This window comes from Capra hircus, chromosome 17 (genome assembly GCF_001704415.2).
Source record: "Capra hircus breed San Clemente chromosome 17, ASM170441v1, whole genome shotgun sequence".
NCBI lineage: Eukaryota > Metazoa > Chordata > Mammalia > Artiodactyla > Bovidae > Capra > Capra hircus.
The window spans coordinates 53,282,676-53,304,313 of NC_030824.1; the positions used below are offsets into that span (position 1 = coordinate 53,282,676).

Below are 21,638 nucleotides of genomic sequence, written 5' to 3' on the forward strand. Positions count from 1 at the left end.
TGGGTTTTTTTTTCCCCTTTTTGGGTCATGTACACTGAGAGTCCTAATGATTTTTCTTAGTGCTAAATGTTTGGCTATATACTTCTAACTTCTCTGTCCATCTGTAGCTTGGCAAGTTTCTACATGTGGAGAAGAGATGCTTTTATTAGCTCTTAATCGTTTTCCCAAAGTGCTATAAACAATTCATTCTCTTATTCAACCCATCTTAAACATTCTACCTCTGCAAAATAAGGAAAGGGAAGCGAAGTGAAGTCGCTCCGTCGTGACTCTTTGCGACCTCATGGACTGTAGCTTACAAGGCTTCTCTGTCCATGGGATTTTCCAGGCAAGAGTACTGGAGTGGGTTGCCATTTCCTTCTCCAGGGGATCTTCCCCACCCAGGAATCGAACCTGGGTCTCCCGCATTGCAGGCAGACACTTTACCATCTGAGCTACCAGGGAAGCCAAAAGGGAAAAATAAGGGGAAAGGGAGGAAAACCTTTTTCATGGAGAATCACAAAGAAAATTTCTACTTGTCTAAATGATAAAAATTTCTGAATTAGTAAGTCTAAATTAATTTTTACATGTATTAGAGAAGTAACATAAACCTTAAAAAAGGTCTATAGAGGTTTCACTTACTTATTAGGTAATACCTCTTCCATCAGACAAATTTTCTCGTGAGAAAGGAACCTTAAAATGGAAAGTTTTGAGAAATAGAATTTTTGCAAGTTTGGCAACCAAAAAACTTTTACATTGGAACTAATTCAATGAGGAAAAGGAGATAAAAGGGGTGCTGTTTAGATTCAAAGAGGAGTTTTGCTTCTGAAATCGAAGCTTCATCTCCCCTGATGTATGACAGTCTATCAGCTTGTATTTGCCAGAGGACATAAATTCTGAGTGTTACAGGCTGTGGTGACTGACATACCTGGAAGGTCGATGTGACTTAAGGTCTCCACTGTCCCCGCTCACTCCCTCCCCCAGCCTCCTCTCTATCATCAGCCATCCAGCCCATCCGCTCTTTTTTCATCCTGCCCCAGCTCTCAGTTTCCTTCCAGATGCTGTCCTGCCATCCAAAGGCAGCATTTATGACCTCAGACCTACATTTCTGAAATTACCCTCAAGGGAGCTTTCCATCTTCAGTCACCGACACCCTTCACCACCAAAACAAAATGTTCCCACACTCCATGTGGGCACTTGTTTAGTGGTCTTCCAAGAGACCTCTTGGATTAACAATTACAATCCCTACCTTTTAGCCACTGAGTCAAGTTTCCTCAGAATCTGGCTCTAGTCTACCTTTTCAGCTCTGGGTTCTATTTCCATCCTTCATCTTTCTTCTCCAATGACGTGGACACCTAATGAGATCCCATAGGGGGCACTGAAACATTACTAATAAACCAGAAATACAGAGCCAGTTAACTCAGGTTTCTACCCTCAAATTCCTTACTCACTAGTGAAATGTAAACTAGACCAACTAACATCCAAGGAAACAATGTCCCGTGCAAAGAAACCGCATGATTGTATCCTCCAAGACTGCCTTTGTCTGTGGTGTGGACAACCAACTGTATCCAGTTGTGAGTGATTAAAGAAGACTGTAAAATGCAATGCAAGTCCAAATAAGTTACAATATCATGTTGCATTCAGAGCATGTAATAGACATCTTCTTTTGAACATAAAGAAACAGGGAGAAAGGTATGCATGTGTGCTAGGTCACTTCAGTTGTGTCTGACTTTTTGTGACCCTATGGACTGTAGCCCACCAAGCTCCTCTGTCCATGGGGTTCTCCAGGCAAGAATACTGGAGTGGCTTGCCATGCCTTCCTCCAGGGGATCTTCCCCAGCCAGGGATCAAGCTCATGTCTCCTGCCTTGCAGGTAGAGTCTTTACTGCTGAGCCACAGAAGACCTGGAGAAAGGTATACTAATCTTATTAATAGAAAATCATTTCCCCCTTACTATCCCACTAGGAAATGTTCAACAATATTCAGGAGCCAGATGCTTAGCTTGCCAGGGACACCTGCATAATTCAGTTTATCTTCACCCTTTCACCTGGGCTACCTCCAACAGCACAGACACACCTTTCCATTCTTCCTCTTTCCTGGGCTCATGTCATCTCTTTATCTGGAGTACCTCCCTTACATTTTCCCTCAGCCACCTGCAATTCCAACTGTCCTTTAAGACTCTACCTTTTCTGTGGCATCTTCCTTAATCTCACTGACAGTGACAGTGAGACTTGCTCAGTCATTCCTGACTCTTTGAGGCCCCATGGACTGTAGCCCAGCAGGCTCCTCTGTCCATGGAATTCTCCAGGCCAGAATACAGGAGTGGGTAGCTGTTCACTTTTCCAGGGGGTCTTCCTAACCCAGGGATCGAACCCAGGTCTCCTGTACTGCAGGCGGATTCTTTACCATCTGAGCCACCAAGGAAGCCTCAGAAAACTGGAGTGGGTAGCCTATCCCTTCTCCAGGGGATCTTCCCAACCCAGGAATTGAACTGGGGTCTCCTACATTGCAGGCAGATTCTTTACCAACTGAGTTAACCGGGAAGCCCCTTTAATCTAGCCATAGCAAGCCTTCCGTTGTCTGAAATTCTATATTATCTCTGACACAATGCTGCACTGTCTTCTGTGCCAATTTCTTGAGAAAAAATTTATACCGACTTCATGCTAAGTCCTGTTCCAAGAGTCTTATATGCATTTTTTCTATTTATTTTTCAAAATAGCCTTGAATGGTATCTTTATTCTATTTTACACATGAGTAAACTGAGGTTTGTTGAACTTAGGTAACTTTCTCACAGTCATATACCCAGGAATGGGCATGGTTTAAACTTAGATTACCTAATTCTGGAGGCTGAGCTCTTAGCACAAAACTTCAGTCTGACCTCCCCAGTTTCAGTTACTTGAGGGCAAGCATCATATTTTTGGTATCTCTGTACCTCTCCACAGTCCCCCAAAGAGACCCCTTCTTGACCATCAGGCATCATCAATAAATGTATGTCAGCAAATAGTGTTGGGGCTCCTTGCCTCTTCTGAGGGGAATGACATGTTTACTCCACTGCGTCTTCAACTTTCCAGCATGTGAGGAGGCTTCCTTTGGTTGCATAGGCAGAGCCAATCTCTACAGGAGCAGCATCGCAGAAGCTACACAACTTGGAACCACCTTTCCATCATCTTCTGCTAAATCAGTTTTTTAGTCACAGATTTTTAATCTTTCCAGGTCAACCTCCTTCTCAGTTCTTTTAAAGAACTCACCATTCAACACTGTTCCGACTTCCCAACAGTAGAACAGTGAAGTAACGCCATATCCTCATCTGTTAAGCAGCTTGACGTAAGTATCCAACCAACCGGAGAGTGGAGTCATCAAAATGACCAGACTTGGGATGGATGTCCAAAAGTCGAATGCAGATGTAACTTAATTTGAAATGAGATGACTCATCAAAGCAGGAGGGAGTACAAAGATTTAGTTTTATGTTTATCATTTTCACCCAAATTGGAACAGCCTAAATGTCCAACATAGAGGAACAGCTTAAATAAACAATGGTGTATCACAGCCATTAGAAATTATTCAGTCATTCAGCAAATACAAATGAGCCCTCACTGTATGAGATAAACAGGAAAGAAGTGACAATATCCCTCGTGGTGCTTAGAGTCTGCATGACAATATAGAAGAATATGTAAGGGAAAAATTTTTATGTTGTTGAGCGACTCAGTAGGTTGCAATGGAATATAATTTATATGAGTTAAACATTTTGTTATTATAGTTTTTCATAATTTGAAGATGTACTTCTTCTATGTTCATAGCCTGCCTTGAAGAAACAGACCTTTTCATGAGTAGGTCTGGTGAAATTTAATGTTATAGGATAAAGTAAAACTGCATATTCTCAACAAAATTTTGAGTGAAAACAAGGCAAGCACAAATCAAATAAAGATTAATTTGACTCTCGACTGAAATTAATTTTAGGATACTTAAAAAATATTTTATATGCTCATTATAAATATATATTAAAGTATAAATTAAAAGGCTTCTATTAGTCAATATGGTATAAATGTATCATTTATTGATGTGTTAAAAAAAAAGAAAAAGGAATCAAAGTCAAATACAAAGAGCAAAAAGAAATGAAATTTTATATAGCTTATGAAATGGCAGTTAAAAAAATCTGCCTCTCTGGGTTGTCTGGTTTTGCATAAGTCTTAAAGGTATATAAAACTAGCAAGAAGATAAACTCTATAAGAGTATCTTAAGCTAAACAATAATAAACTACATAAGATTTTTAATATTCAAAACTCTTTTTCAAATTCTTAATTTTCAGGAACAGAGGGAAACTTCTTCAAGTTGATAAAGAGCATCTATAAAATATTATATCCTAAATGCTGAAAGACTGAATACTTTCTCCCTAAAATCAGGAACAAATCAAGGATGTCTGCTCTCACCACTGTCATTCAATAAAGTACAGTAATAGAAGTGTAGGCCAGGGCTATAAGGCAGGAAGAGGAAATAGCAGGTATAGAGACGAGAAAGGATCTGTTTCTATTTGCAGAGGACACAACTGTCTATGCAGAAAACAGTAAGGACGCCATGAAAAAGTTCCTCCAACTTTAAGCAAGACCAGCAAGGTAGCAAGACACCAGACTGACATTCAAAATGCAGTTATATTTTGATACACCAGCAAAAAATATGGGCACCATAATTAAAACTACAATGCTGTTTACAATCACTAAAAAGAAAAAAGACGTAAATCTAACAAAACATGTAAGGACTTATATGCTGAAAACTAAAATTACTGATAAATGAAATCAATGAAGTTCTAAATAAAATGGAGAGACTTGCTGAATTCATGGACTGAAATATTCAACATAGTTTTCAATAAAAACATCAATTTCCTCAAATTGATATAAAAGTTTAATACAATTTCTATCAAAATCTCAGCAAGTTCTTTTTTTAAAGACAAGAACATCCCAAACTTTGTATAAAAATATAAAGAAACCAAAACAGCCAAAATTATATTTTAAAGGAAGAATGACATGAAAGGAATCAATTACCTAATGCCAAGACTTGACAGTAATCAAGACCGCAGTAGTAATAAACAGTATTTCAATGGAACAAAACAGATGTATCCAAAAGACATCTACACAACATAAATATGTTCAAATGATTTTTCACAAAGGTTCAAAACAATTTCACGTAGGAAGGATAACTTTTTCAACAAATGGGCTGGAGCAACTAAACTTGCATAGGTAAGGGATAAAAAAGAACTTTGACCCAAACCTCACACCTTATATAAAAATTAACTCAAAATGAGTCACAGACTTAAATATAAAATGTCAAAGTAAATCTTAGAAAAAAGATTTTCCTTTCTTTCAGGAAAGAGAAAAATCTTTGAGATCTAGACTAGGCAAAATGTTTGTAAACTTCATATCAGAAGCAGAATAAGTAAAAGAAAATTTAATAAGCTAGACATCACCAAACTAAAAGCTTCTGTTTTGTGAAAGACTCTTACAAGAGAAGGGAAAAAAGACAAATTTTAGGCTGGGAGAAAATAACTGCAAACCACCTATTTGACAAAAGAAATCTATCTAAAATATATAAATAATTCTCAAAACATGTGCTCCGTTGTGTCTAACTCTCTGTGAGCCTATGGACTGTGGCCGCCAGGCTCCTGTGTCCATGGGACTTTCCAGATTGCCATTTCCTACTCCAGGGGAGGTTCGCGACCCAGGGATCGAACAAGCATCTCCTGTGTCTCCTGCAGTTAGTCAGTTCAGCTCAGTTCAGTTCAGTCGCTCAGTCGCGTCCAACTTTTTGCGACCCCATGAATCGCAGCACGCCAGGCCTCCCTGTCCATCACCAACTCCCGGAGTTCACTCAGACTCACGTCCATCGAGTCCGTGATGCCATCCAGCCATCTCATCCTGGGTCGTCCCCTTCTCCTGCCCCCAATCGCTCCCAGCATCAGAGTCTTTTCCAATGAGTCAACTCTTCGCATCAGGTGGCCAAAGTACTGGAGTTTCAGCTTTAGCATCATTCCTTCCAAAGAAATCCCAGGGCTGACCTCCTTCAGAAAGGACTGGTTGGATCTCCTTGCAGTCCAAGGGACTCTCAAGAGTCTTCTCCAAGACCACAGTTCAAAAGCATCAATAATGTATAAGACACCATAAAAAAATCAAAAGTTTTCATACAAAAGTACCAAAGTGGAAAGTGAGTGGATTCCACATATCTCCTTACAGTATATGATAAACAAGTCAAACAAAAGTCTACTTCAATATTTTTATAGCAGTGATAAATTTCCAAATAAGGAAAATAATCCTGTCTCTCTTTTTCTGTTTTGTCTTGTTTAATTTTTTTCGGCATATAGAAGTTTTACATTGCTGTGTTCGTTTCTGCTGTACGGCACAGTGAATCAGTTATATGGATACACATATCCCCTCTTTTTTAGATTTCCTTCCAATGTAGGTTGCCCACAGAGCACTGAATAGAGTTCTCTGTGCTATCCAGTAGGTTTTCATTACTTACCTATTTTATTCATAGTAGCATATATATGTCAATCCCAATCTTCTAATTCATCCCACCCACCCTGTCCCACTGATAACCATAAATTTGTTTTCTATATCTGTGACTCTGTTTCTGCTTTGGAAGTAAGTTCATCTTTATTGTTTTTCATCTTTATTGTTTTAGCACATGTAAGTGATACTATACGATCTTTATCTTTCTCCTTCTAATTTATTTCACTATCTATGACAATCTCTAGGTCTCCAGGTCCAGCTATGTCTCTGCACATGGCATCGTTTCATTCCTTTCCATGTCTAATTTCACTAAATTATACTAATTTCACATTGGGCATTTATTTGGCCCTAGATCACTAATTTCAAATATTAATCAAAATAGTTTTGTCCAATTTCATGCAACTCATTTTCTGTGGTTGATTTTTTTGTGAAATGAAATATCCAACAGCCTCTGCGGCCACACTTAGTCTTCCCCACTCATTCGTTAATGTGTCCACAAGCATTTTTGATAGTCTGTTATCAAGTACTGCTTGGCCCTGAAGGAGGCAGGAAGATGAATTAGAAATGGTCTCTGCTGCTCATGTTTCTTTAAATATTTATGTATTTGCCTGCATTGGGCCTTAGCTGCAGTACACGGATCTTTGCTGCATCACAAGGGATCTTTCATTGCAGCACAGAGACCCTAGTTGCGGCATGCAAGTTCAGTAATTGCAGTGCACAGGCTTAGTTGCTCTGTGGCATGTAGGATCTTAGTTCCCCAACCAGGGATCGAACCCATATCTTCAGCATTACAAGACAGATTCTTAACCACTGGACCACCAGGGAAGTCCTACTCACGTCTTAATAACTTAAAAAAAAATGGGTTGACAAAACTGGATCATTCCTCAATGCCTTTTTATAGTTTTTTTTCATACTGTGTTTTAGCTTGCTACCAATTAATGTAATTAATCCTTTAATGCTTGGCATCTATATGTTTTCTCAACTTTTATGATTGTAATAAACAAAGAGTAGTCATAACTGACAATAAATAAAAAAGTTTAAAAAACTAAAAGATAAAAAATTACTTAGAGAAACATGAAATCTTAACCTCTCAACTTAAATTGTTAATATGAAAAGTTAGTCACTGGAGGATGGTTTTTTTTCCTCTTCTAAATTGTTATTTAAACCTCAGCTTCTTAATCAACTTGAGTTCCAAGTGGTTTCTGTTGACTCATTTTAAGTTACCCTTGAACTCTACCCTGCAGCCATGCTGAAATATTTTCAATTCCCCGAATTGCCTATGTTCTTTTCCAGGGATCTGGTGTATGTTCTCAGTCTCGAAAACTTCCCCACTCAACAGTTTCACTTCAGTCGTGTCAAACTCTTCACGACCCTATGGACTGTTGCCTACTAGGCTCCCCTGTCCATGGGATTTTCCAGGCAAGAATATCAGAGTGGATTGCCATGCCTTCCTCCAGGGGATCTTCCTAACCCAGGGATGGAATCGGAATTTCTTACACTTTCTGCATTGACAGGAGGGTTCTTTGCCACCAGCGCCACCTGGGAAGCCCTTTGACTAACTATCTCCTACTAAATCAACGGGTTTCTAAGACACTTCTTTTGTGAAATCTTCCCAGATCCCTTAGAAGTCTAGGTGAAGCGTATCTCATGTGTCCTGTAACTGTTTCACCATACTGTAATTAGCCCTTTACTTGTCTGTCTGCCCAAAGGATCTAAAGCTCTTTGAGGCAGGGATGATATTTCGTTCACTGCTTTATTGCCATCACCAAGAGTGATGGAAGAATGAGAATGAATGAATGAACAGAAAGATTCTTAAATCTCTCGCATCAGAAGATGGGCAACTCCTTGGTCACCCAGATGATCGGTTCCTGCTTATGAAGACGGTCAACAGGTAAGCAAGCTCCCTGGAGATGCCCTGAAACTATCTTAGAGCTTCATCATTCTACTGCACACAAACTGGACCCTTCAGCATCTTTTCAGAAAACCCGACCTAATCTAACAGGTGTTTCCCATGAGTTACTCTTGGAAAGTACCAAAGTCCTTTACAGCAAATATTTCAAGGTCCTCAAAAAGATACATCACACAGCTTCAGCGTGCAATGGGCAGCTAGGAGTGTCCCCAGTGAAGGTCGCATAAAAGGCTGCCTGCAGTATAACACTGAGGTAGGTTAATCTGACTGCTTCATTTTCTTGGAGAAATATTAAAGGTCTGTGTACTTTAAAGAGAGGATTTCCTGGTACTACAGAGTCTACCGCTAAGTTCTCATCTTTCTCAGTACTGAGACTGCAGATCCTTAAACAGCAGCTTTGAGAGGGCTCAGCAGTGCTCCCAGGGACAAAGGCCTTAAGACACAGGACCTATGCCAGGCCCTTGTTTTTTCACATCTCATCAGAAAGTTCTTCCCCCTGCAAAAAAAGCAGTGCCATTTTTTTTTCTTCCTGATCTTTGTCAACTGTGTTGCTGTACTGCATTGGGAAGTATTCACAGTGGTCATTACCTGCCCTGTTTACTCAGTGTTAAGTATTAACAAGGCCTGTGCTGTCTCAGCTGCTGCCATATTTCTCCAGGAAAGACGTGCCTATGTAAATGCCCTCGTGCAAACAGGAGCCTTATCTTTTGCTAAGTGGGGGTGGGGAGAAGACTTGGAGACAGCGGAAAGGATAGAAGGAAACAGGAGCTGTTAAAAACGTCATTACCAGGTACACATAAAATAACCGCACAATGAAATCTTGCTCGTGGCTGGTTTTTTGTCTATATCTTTTCGCTATGGTGGCGCTAGTGGTAAAGAAATCACCTGCTAACGCAGGCGACATAAGAGATGCGAGTTTGATGCCTGGCTAGGGAAGATCCCCTGGAGGAGGAAATGGCAACGACTCCAGTACACTTGTCTGGAGTTTCCCATGGACAGAAGAGCCCAGTGGGCTACAGTCCACGGAGTCACAAAGAGTCGGACAGGACTGAAGCGACCTAGCTGGCACACAGGGGTTATAAAGCACCTGTTTCTGGGTTTGTTTATAATGGCTTCAGTTTTCTATTGAGTAAATGGTGTGTAAATATTTCACAGAATAAAGAGGAAAGAAATAAGCCTTGCCATTGGACTCTTTGCTTAGGTTTGTGTGTTTGGTTTCCGGTGTGGGGCAGCTATGCTGAAGTGGGTAGGAGCGTTTCTGAGGGGATGAAGAAAGCTGACCATATTTACTCGAGCACAGAGAAGGGCAAAGGGTTTGATTAAAACTCCTACCAGATACTGCTTGCTGGACAGCGAAACTGCAATACTTGCAAAGAGGAGGGCCAAACACCATTCAGAAGAGATCAAATACAAATAAAAAACTGACTTGGGGGGAAAAACGTTTCACTAGAGTCAGCTTTTCTGTAAAAACTGGCTCACTCTCATTACTTTCCCTAAGTTTAGGCTTGGGTCAGATGACAAGGGAAAATTCCATCCTTGGAGCAATTGCAGGGAACACAAGCCAGATACACGAGGTTTCCTGGACAAGATTTGATGCACGGAAAGCAAAGGTGTGGGTCACCTTTCCATTTTTTTTCAGTACCCAAGCAGTTATATAGAGATCAAAACAAACAAGGTGTGGGGAACAGAAGACTGTTTCTTTTCTGTGAGGAGTCTTAAGAAATGAAACGGTGATACTATTTCCATCGGGATTAACAAATTTGTGTGCTGTTTAGAGGAAGGGCTTTAGAGCTACACTTGCAAGCTTTAAGTTCCAATTTAACCATTTTGTAGCTGTGCGATCTTAGACAAATGACTTAACTGTTTTTAATTTTCTGTTTTTCAAAAGTGACCATGGATTACTGATATAAAAGAGATGAACTAGGGCTGAGAAAAACAAAACAAAACAGCAATTTTGCCAGAAGTACCTTACAACATAACTTTTACGTAAGAATAGGTCTCACATGTCCCAGGCATGTCATATACATCATTCTAAACTTTATGTAGCTCTGCAGGGTTAACACTATTATTTTCAGTTTATAAAATAAGAAAACTCAAATTTAAAGTAGCTAAGGAATTAGACTTGGTCTCAAAACTGAAAAATAGCAAAGTCATTTCCCTAAATCATTTTTAAAAAATGACCCATGAATTTCCCTTCCCTCTCTAAGTCCTTTCTTCCTAATGCTACTGCAGGTCACAACTACATTGACAGTCTTTCTTCTTTCTCTTTGTTGGTCAGTTTAACTCTCCTAACATTACATGCTTACTTTCTGGAACCACTGATCCCAGGACTTTTACCTAATTCAGTTTGGCTGGAGCCTGTCCTCAACCCCACCGCTCCTATTAGATCCATCTCCACCATCTGCATCACCCATCACAACGAGAGCAGACACTTATTTAGCACTTTTCTAAGTACTGGACACCTTGTGAGATAGTTACCATCATTATCCCCATTTTAGAGGTGTGGAAACTGGGTCACTGAAAAGGTAAGTAGCCTACCTACCAGGAGCCCAGAGTAGGGGGCAGAGATGGAGTACCAACCTCAGCAGTCTGGCTCCAAATTTCTTCATCTAATCCTACACTACCCTGCTTCCATAGCCCTGCAGTAACCCAAAGTATATCCCTGATTCCATCAAGCAAGTCTGAGCAGGAGAGAGGGGTACCTGTTTAAAACCTGGGTAAATACATTTTATGATGTTTGAAATAAAATTGCTTCCTTTTTGCTACAAAAGTGCATTTAAAAAAAAATCACTATGGATGGACTTCCCTGGTGGTCCAGTGGTTAAGAATCTGCCTGCTAATGCAGGGGACATGGATTTAATCTCTGGTCTGGGAAGATTTCACATGCTGCAGGGCAACTAAGTCTACGAGCGGCCACTGCTACTGAAACCCAGCACCCTACAGCCCACGCTCTGCAACAGGGGCAGCCACCACAACGAGAAGCCGTCACAAAACTAGAGAGTGGCCCCCACTCACCACAACTAGAAGAAGCCCACATCCAATAATGAAGGCTCAGTGCAACCAAAAACAAGTAAGTAAATAATTTTTTTAAAAATCACTATGGATAAAATTATTTTGTAGTGGGCTAGCCTAGGAACATTGTTTTTATGGGAACAGAAGTACTGAGATTAAAAAAAAAAACTATTGGATCAGCTTATTCATAATTGTAGATTTCCTTAATTTCCATTTAGGATAAAATTCCTAGGAAAAGAGGAAAAAGAGGGGAAAGAGGAGAAAGGAGACACTTCAAGTCCCTAGTAGCCACAACTCAGAATGCAATCGGGATAATACATCCCAGCATTCTAAGTGCACTAAAAATAAACATAAATGGTTTGTTAGAGCTAATCTGGCAGCCAAAAGTGAATATTAATAACACAGAAGATCAATAAGATGCCTAGCAAAAGACAATGGATTAACTTGGTTCTAGAAATAGCAAAATTCATGTAGGCCAGGAAGGAAGCCACGAGACGAGAAGAGAAATTCGTCTCCTCCTTGTATGATGCAAGGAATTGAGAACAGACAATAAAACATGCTCATCTCTTTTTGGCTCTACCTACTAAATAAGCACTTTAATCAATGTCTACCTTTCCCTCCTTGTCTTCATCTGCCACTGCTGGCTCAATAGGAGAATGTATGACCCTAGTTCAAACACAGGTCAGGATGACTAGTATAAATATTCCGAGCTTATGTTATCACCTTCTCCCTCTGTTCTTGTGTGGTATACTCTATTTAAGTAAAGGACTGGACAGGGGAGTTTTTAGCCAAAGCATATTCAATAAAAAAGGAGTTCCATGTTCAAATAAATATAAGAAATGTTGCATGATAACCCCCTTTTAAGATATTGAGGGGGACTTTCCTGGTGGTCCAGTGGCTAAGACGGAGCTCCCAGTGCAGGGGGCCTGGGTTCTATCCCTGCTCAGGGAACTAGCTTCAGCATCTAAGAGAGAAGATCCTGTTTGCTGCAACTAAGACTCAGTGCAGCCAAATAAATAAATACATTTTAAAAAGATATTGAGGGCTCAGAGTCTTTTAGGAAAGACACCTGGTTCACAGAGGTAACCCAGTATCTCCCAAGCCCTGTGCTATGCCACCCTTTTCTCTTACTCCCTATTAATATATCAGTGCAGAATGAAAGTGAGAACTCTAGACCAGGAGGAGGGCAAACTGAGTTCCCCTCTTCACTTCCCGTGAGACCTGAGTCACTTAACTTCCCAGGGGCTTCGGTCTGTCCGGTCACAAGGTTCTAAGACTTTCTTCAAGGCAGCTTCCTAAGTGGCCTTGCTCAGCAGCATGGCGGCTGGGCTCTGGGGAGGCCACTGTGGACCGGCCAGCTCCTCCAGCTGGGCCCACACCTCCAGGGCCCTCACGTCACGCAGGAGCAGCCTAGACAATGGGCTCTTTCACACCCTTCACATTTGGCCCTTTATGCTCAGGCTAACATTGCAAAAGCTGCTTTGGGGGGATAAGTGGGGAGCGGGGGGGCGGGGGTGAAATTTGTAGAGAATTGTTAAAACAAGCTTACAGTTGTTCTTTGAAACATTTGCTGGCATTCAGAAGTGGCTGTTAAAATAGTTTCTTGTGCTTGTTCATTTAAATATGCAAGTTTAATAAACATTATTCATCCAAAAGAGAGAAATGAGGCAAACTCTTACAACTGATTCTTCAGGCCTATGTTCTTAGGCTCTATTCTCAGCTGATTTCACTTGAAATGCTGTTAACCTGACATTTCAACTTCTCTGGAGGAAAAAATTATCAGGATCCAGAGAATTGTTCCTAATACTGAAAACATAACTTTTATACAGTTTCACAAATTATTCACCTTTTCTTTTTATTTACATGTCTCTCCTCTTTAAAAACTAAGGGTTAACTGTCTGCAAGTTGAGGTTGACTGACTTTCTTGTTTTATGACAAGGCTATACTAATGCTATTGGAGAAGGAAATGGCAACCCACTCCAGTGTTCTTGCCTAGAGAATCCCAGGGACGAGGGGAACCTGGTGGGCTGCTGTCTATGGGGTTGCACAGAGTCAGACATGACTGAAGTGACTTAGCAGCAGCAGCAGCATACTAATGCTGGAACAGGAATAACTAATACTTCTGTAAGTGTCCAATATGTGACAGTCTTCATTCTAAGCAACGTGTGCATGTGTGCATTAATTTTAGCAACAATCCTATAAGGTAGGTACTATTGTTATCCCAATAGAGGATAAGTGACTTTCCAAGCTCATGTACTGCTAGGAAGTGGCAGAGATGAGATTTGAATCCAGTAACCTGTGGGTTTTTTCCATTGGAGTGTGATTGCTTTGCAATGTCATGTTAGAGTTTCTGCTGTACAAAAAAGTGAATCAGCTATATGTATACGTATATCCCCTCCCTCTTGGCAAACCTGTGTTCTTAATCATCATGCTATAGGACCTCTTGCTTAAATGCGTAAAACAATAGAACCACTGCCATAAAAATATTTATAAATCACTGGGGACATAATCTGGGGTTAGCATGGCAACCCACTCTAGTATTCTCACCTGGAGAATCCCATGGACAGAGGAGCCTGGCGGGATACAGTTCATAGTGTCGCAAAGAGTCAGACACGACTGAGCGACTAACACGACACAACGACATGAACTCCACGATAATAACTAAAGACCTCCCAGTGCTACTGAAGTCAGATCAAGGGGAAAGCCCTGACCTATATTAGGAAGGACACTGGTTAGAAATAAAAAACATGTTCTGTCTTCTCAGTGATAGGAGACTGGCTTATCTAAGGAGGCTGGGAAATCTCCCTCCCAAGCGCTTAACAGTAAAAGTGAGAGAAGCATCTGAAATATTCCGGCAGAATTCTCACAGAAACTGAAATGGCACCCCACTCCAACACTCTTGCCTGGAAAATCCCATGGACGGAGGAGCCTGGTGGGCTGCAGTCCACGGGGTCGCTAAGAGTCGGACAAGACTGAGCGACTTCACTTTCACTTTTCACTTTCACGCATTGGAGAAGGAAATGGCCACCCACTCCAGTATTCTTGCCTGGAGAATCCCAGGGATGGGGGAGCCTGCTGGGCTGCCGTCTATGGGCTTGCACAGAGTCGGACACAACTGAAGTGACTTAGCAGCAGCAGCAGCAACCATCCTCAACCTTGTAATCCCAAGACCTTCCTGAGAGTATTCCATCATTATTTTTCCAAGTCACTGAAAGAACATTCTTTAACATGTTAATGGGATGGAGATGTGGTGATGGAAGAGAGGAAGCCGGGACTGAGATTTAAAAGCTTTGGGAGCCAGAACAACCAGTATAATGTGTGGACTTTGTCTGCATCTTGATTGACACAAACCAACTAGGAAAAGGCTCTTTGAGAGAATCAAAACAATTTCATTATGGACTGAGTACTGAATGATACCAGGGAGTTACTGTTCATTTTGTTACGTCTGATTATACATTATGATTATCTGAGAAATCGCCATAACGTGTAAAGGTGCATCCCAAGGTAAATAAGGGTGAAATAACATAACACAATGTCTGAGACTTTACTTCGACAAAAAAAGAGGGGGCTGAATGAAGTGAGTGTAGCCAGTCTTGACAACTGTTGAATCTGAGTGACGATATACAAAGAGTCATCGTCCTGTTCCTCTGCTTTTGCATATTCGACAATTTTCAGAGTAAAATATGTCAATTAAGAAAATGGAACGATTTTTCCCTTCTGATGAAAAATATTTGGAAACAAATATGCTGAAAACAAATTACTCTAGCACTGGCCAGATGCACACCTAGGTATATACTTCAGTTCTCCTAAGACTAAGGCCACGAATGAGAATGAAAGGGAAGAACATGAGGTGACTACGGGATAAAAAGAGACAGGAAGAAAGAAGAGCAACTCCGTGTTTCAGGGAGATTTTAGAGGACTAGCCCGCCAGCTCTAGTTTTACTGGTTCTTCTTGAGACTTCCTCTGGAAATGGGCTTCTCACTCAGTACTATCAACTCAGTTCAGTTCAGTTCAGTCCAGTCACTCAGTCATGTCCAACTCCTTGTGACCCCATGGACTGCAGCATGCCAGGCTTCCCTGTCCATCACCAACTCCCGGAGCGTACTCACACTCATGTCCATCACGTTAGTGATGCCATCCAACCATCTCATCCTCTGTCATCCCCTTCTCCTCCCACCTTCAATCTTTCCCAGCATCAGGGTCTTTTCAAATGAGTTGGCTCTTCACATCAGGTGGCCAAAGTATTGGAGCTTCAGCTTCAGCATCAATCCTTCCAATGAATATTCAGGACTGATTTCCTTTAGGATGGACTGGTTGGATCTCCATGCAGTCTAGGGGACTCTCAAGAGTCTTCTCCAACACCACAGTCCAAAAGCATCAATTCTTCGGCGCTCAGCTTTCTTTATGGTCCAACTCTCACATCCATACATGACTACTGGAAAAACCATAGCTCTGACTAGATGGACGTTATGTTGGTAATGTCTGCTTTTTAATATGCTACTTAGAAAAATATTCAATAAAATAAGCCTGCTTTCCCTGTTCACCTTGTGTCTGGTGTTTATAATCTCATCCACTGACTGGCTCTCAGTCCTTAAGAGTAACTGGCTTAATCATTGAGAGGGTGTGTGTGTATGTGTGGAGGTGTGTGTGTGTGTGTGTGTGTGTGTGTGTGATGAGCCCATCCTTTATCATGGTGGTGATAATACACATCCTTGTCTTTCACCCATTGGGTTCCATCTTTATTATGAGACGAAGAACCATGTTTCCATTTGGCATTCCAGGTGTACTTACTGAACATCCATCTTCAGGAGAGCTAATACCCCGTCAATAATTAGGAAATAGCGCTTTTTTTCCCCAAAGAAAAACCACACAGCTAAAATCACTGTACTGTCCCTAAATACCTTTACTGGAGGCTCATCAAAACATATTAAAATATAAATAAAAACCTTCAGAGACAGGAATAAATACTCGGAACAAATTAGCTGGTCAGACTCAACTAATACTACATTTTCTAGCATCCTCTTTCCCCTCGACAAAGACAAGCACTGATATATTTTGTTTCTAAGTATACACTAGCTTGTTGCTTTTAATTAAACTCAAGGTAAATTTTGCATCCTAGTTTCTCGCTTAACATTAAAAGACGAACATTTCAAGTGAAGATGGGAAACTTAAAATTTTTCCCAACTATGCGACATCAGGGTGTTGCCACTGGTTCAATTTATAAATAATACTCTAATGAACATCTTTATGTGCAATACTTTCTTACATAATTATATGTATTTCTATAGAATTGATCCTCAGAGCATAATAAAAAATGAAATGAAGAATAATATCTAGTAATTTCCCTTAACACAAGAAAAAATAATAATAATTTTTAAAAGATCCCACTGAGAGGTGAGTTTGTACTAAACAAGCCCTAACATCCTGACTCCATAGCTGGTAGCTGGTACTGTGTGCTAGAAGAAATATGTCACTCTGTCCCAGCGGTTCCTTGTTGCTCACTGTGTTAATCCCGACCGGACACTGGTCACTTCCCCTAAATGCCTCTTGCCCCCTTGTTTTCCTTACAATGTAACAGCAGGAGTCTGCAGTCCTGGCTGCTCTGTCTAGCGTTTCATCATCCTTCTTCGCTCCCACAGCAGTCTGCTGCACCTCCAACGCTGGACTTCCTTCCTTCTCCCTCACTCTACAGTCAGTTGTTTGCATCGTCTGTCTGCTGAGTCTCTTAATTCTTCCTGCTGTTTAGTCACTAAATCATGTCTGACCCTTCTGTGACCTAAAGGACTGTAGCCCGCCAGGCTCCTCTGTCCATGGAATTCTGGAGTGGGTAGTCAGTCCCTTCTCCAGGGGATCTTCCAGACCCAGGGTTCGAACCTAGGTCTCCTGCATTGCAGGTAGATTCTTTCCCGGCTGAGCCACCAGGGAAGCTGGGTCGTTAGCTGATTTCAATCTGATTATTAGCATCATTCTATTCCTGAGCAGACTGGCTCCCTTTGTATTACCTGCAGCCCTACCCAGAGCTTAAAATGCCTCTCCATTTCGCTTCTTCTATACATTCAATGAATGTGCTGTTTACATCTTTTCTCAGATAATTAATGAAGATGCTCAGTTAGACCTTGCTGAACAGATTCCCTCCCTCCCCTAGACTCAATGCATTGCCGTTTATCATTATGCTTGCAGTCCTTCAGGCAATTTTCAATCAATTTGACACATTTGAGTCAATTTGAACTCATTTTCCGAACTAGATTTTATGGGACCTGGTATCAATTCTTCCATTCACATCTGGATGTATTTAGAAATAATAATATATCCAGTGCATTCTTTTTCTCCACTTGTTCGCAGATTTTCCCCCAAAATCAATTAAGTTGGTCTAACATAAAAAGCTTGATAAATCTACGCTGTTTGTGGCTCACGGCTCTAATATCCCCTAGATATTCATAGATTTACTCATTCAAATACTCTATTTGTTAGCAACGTGGTTTTCCTAATTCATCTACTTATTCCACACCTGTCTATGGAACACATGGATCGTTGAGCAACACAGGTTTGGACTGTATGGGACTGTAAGTCCAACACAGGTTTGGACTTACACAACGTGGGTTTTTTTCAATAAATACTAAGAACTACAGGATATGCGGTTGTGGAACTGCAGGTATGAGGGCCAACTATGGGACTGAAGCATCCTCAGATTCTCGTCTCCCTGGCGGGTCCTGGAACTAATGCCTCAAGGATGCTGAGGGATCACTGAACTTACCATCGGTAGGCACTGTGCCTAGAACAGGTTTAAAACTGATTCTATTTCGAAATAAATTATCAAGGGTCTCTTGTTCTGTGGAACATGGAGAACAACACTCTCTTAAACTGTTATAGATGGGGCAGAAAGAAGACAGAAATCTGAGTCTGAAGTCTCATTGGAAGGTATGATAAATAGGTTCCTGGTGTAAGAATTCTGAAAAAAAAAAAAAAAAACAGCTGAACTAAGATATTAGAATGAATCTGTGCTTTATCTATGTTATCTCTGCCAACAATTAGATATACATTCTTGGACACTGAATAATCTCGCAGCATCAGCTCCTCTTAATTTTTTTTTTTCCTCTCTCTCTCCCCCTCATTATTCTTCATGATCTCCAAAGGAGAGCATCCATATTTTGATGAATTCATTACTACTTCCATTAACACGGGTTAACACATCCTCCAAGACCTTGCCTATTTATTTGTTTTCTTCTTTTTTTAATGAAACAGGTCTTCATTACTGTTTAATTATCCTTATTTATCTTCTTAAAGGCCAGTTTTAAAAAGCAGTTGAGAAGCTTGGCCATTTTGCCATCAATAGCTCAGTCATTTGAGCATAATCGTTAAGCCTATCTCCCTATTCATTTAAAGCGAGGCCTCCTTTATCCCTGGCATGCCTTCCTTTCTCTTCTTTATTATGTTTGTACGATCACCCCTTGCACCACTGATCGCCATAAATATTTCTTGGTTGTAACTCAGGAACCTCTCTGATGATTCATGCTCTCCTGTGAGAGTCCTACAGATGAACTTTATCAACTCACAGGTTTCTCTTTTTCTCCCCCCCGTTTTTGCACACACTTGTCACTGTCATTTGGATATTGCTTCTGGTTTTCCCGATGACCTCTGGCCTTTGTGGTGAAACCACGGACCCCAGTTGAAGCCCTTGCTCCAATTTTACAAGGTGACAAGTGCTGTAGAACCACAGGGAGGAGCTCAGGGGTCAGAGACTGCTTAGATACACAAGCTCCTGCCCCCATGGGGCCAGATTCCATCTTCTAGGTAAAACCAAACTCTCCCAGCACAGTGGAGCTGATTCAACCGGGGAAAAGGGACACATCCCTATTTGTGAGTCTCCCCCTCAAAACAGCAGACTGGGCCACTTCCAGCCACAGTGCCTTCTCTTCAAAACTGGCATTGCCACCAGGACAATTTAATTATCTCCCTTATTTATCAATTATGTCTCAAAGACCACAAACCAAGAGAAACACTAAATTATTCTTTCCTTTCTGGATAATATCCATGCTTATATTTGACGTTAGACATTCACTCTCTTTTTTTAATTTCTTTTTTTTGAATCTTTATTTTTTTATTATTAAAAAAATTTTTAACCTTAAGAATTTTCTTATATATATATATATATTTTACTTTATTTTACTTTGCAATACTGTATTAGTTTTGCCGTACATCAACATGAATCTGCCACAGGTGTACATGTGTTCCCAATCCTGAACCCCACTCCCACCTCCCTCTCCATACCATCTCTCTGGGTCTTATTTGGGTGCTATCGCAATTTGTGGCTGTTCATTGCTAGGCTAGATTAATTACCACCTCGTTTTCACCTTGTATTATAGCATGAAATATGTTTCTTAAAAAATAGGGAAATTTTAAGAAAAAGATTCATTTTAAAGAGTCTAACAAGAAAGAAATCACAAACTAAAGAAAAAAGAAGGCTTATAACTATATTAGTAAGCATAATTCTATTTGCAAACATTTCCCTTCAATTATATGATTTTTAAAAGACCGAAACAAGACACCCATAATTATTATATAAATGCCATTTTTTATATCAACTTAGCAAAGGTGTGCATTTTCGTTTCAAAACCAAAAAAAATCAAGGTGTCAATTTATGATGTTCTTTAAAATTCACACCAAATTAACAAATCTAAATTTTTGAGCCCCAAACCTGTATTTTTGACTACAGTTATTGTGACTAATTTAAAGAGGACTCTTTGCTCGGTTTAGCAAAAGAAGGTGATAGAGACAAAATAAGTTGACTTTTTTCCCTCCTCTATTTGAGCAAAAGCTACTCACATATTCACACTTTTTAAAATTTAGGCATGGATATAGCACTCTATGAGTATGAAGAAAAGAAATAATGCGCAAACTCCGGGAGACAGTGAAGGACAGGGAAGTCTGGCGTGCTGCAGTCCATGGGCTCACAAAGCGCTGGACGTGACTGAGCGATAACAAGAAGAAATGAATAAAGTGAAGCGTGGAACTTTTTTCCCCACATCTTTCTCTTTGCCCGTCCTGGTTTCTCTGTGTCCATATGGCCCCCAACTTACTTCCCCCACGATTCTTTTTTTCTCGTCAGTTAGGGCACTGAACCTGTCCACAGGTCACTGCACCCCTCCCCTCCCAATTTTAGGATAATTGCATTCTGCACCTTTAAATGCCACGCCAATCACACAGCAGTAACTTCATGGCAACTTCTTTGGAGAAAGCAGGTCACATTTTCATATCACAACCATTTATTGACAAACTAACGCACACGACATGACATGACAAGGAGCGGCTATGGCAGGGGCCCATCCTAAGCTGTCCACATCACATGCGAAGGGAAAGACCGCTTCCCGCGGGCCGGAGGGGCGGCGTGAAGATTTCATATAGGAAGACAAAATCAGCTTTCACTGGATGGCTAAGGGGTAAGGAATCTGCCTGTCAAGCAGGAGACTTGTGTTCCGTCCCTGGGTAGCGAAGATCCCCTGGAAAAGGAAATCGCTAACCCACTCTAGTATCCTCGCCTGGGAAAATCCCATGGACCAAGGAGCCTGGTGGGCTGCAGACCCTGGGGTTGCAAAGAGTCAGACATGATTTAGCGACTAGACAACAACAACAAGGGCCAGGCTTGAAACAGTTCATTCCAAGGCATGTCCCCCTTACCCCTTCCACTTCCACCATTTTCTTGACTCCTAATGGTTTTTTCCTTTCCCATCCATTTTCGCTTCTCTATTTCCTTAAAGCCACAGGTTCCTTTACATTATCGCAGCTTCTTTTCCTCCTAATCTCAGGCATTTAATCCCCACCCCCATCCTTTTCTGGCTCTCCATCCTAGACTCGCAGCTTGATAAGATACAAAAGCGGGCTTCCAATGCTGACAGCTAAGAGCTTAGGGAGGAGAGAGTGTTGAGGTTACCTCCTGCCACCGGGCCAGCCTCATAACAGAGAAGACAGTTTAAACCCCAGGGATGGCAAAAATCATCATCATTATTACCTCTCCAGGCACTGCAGCATTAGACAGAGATTAAGGCTGCCACCTTTGATAAAGAGAAACTCAGAAATTACATAGGTTAGTAACACAGCATCAGCATATAATACCATCTGAGTTATAATGCCATATTGAGTTATAATACCATAACTCAAGCTCTGGTTATCTCACGATAACAACGACAGCAGAGATGAAAACCCAACCAGAAACAGTGGCAGAATCTAGTGATACTGAGCTTCTGCA

The 21,638-nt window shown here is 40.9% G+C and overlaps 1 protein-coding gene and 1 non-coding gene across 2 annotated transcripts in view; both read right to left on the reverse strand.

The window, feature by feature from the left end:
• The window catches only part of MAML3 (mastermind like transcriptional coactivator 3), a 450,336-nt gene that overhangs the window by 301,568 nt on the left and 127,130 nt on the right, over window positions 1-21,638 (reverse strand). The gene's annotated exons all lie outside the window — the stretch shown is intronic.
• Window positions 370-441, reverse strand: TRNAC-GCA. The gene has a single exon. It is a non-coding gene; the product is annotated as a tRNA-Cys (tRNA).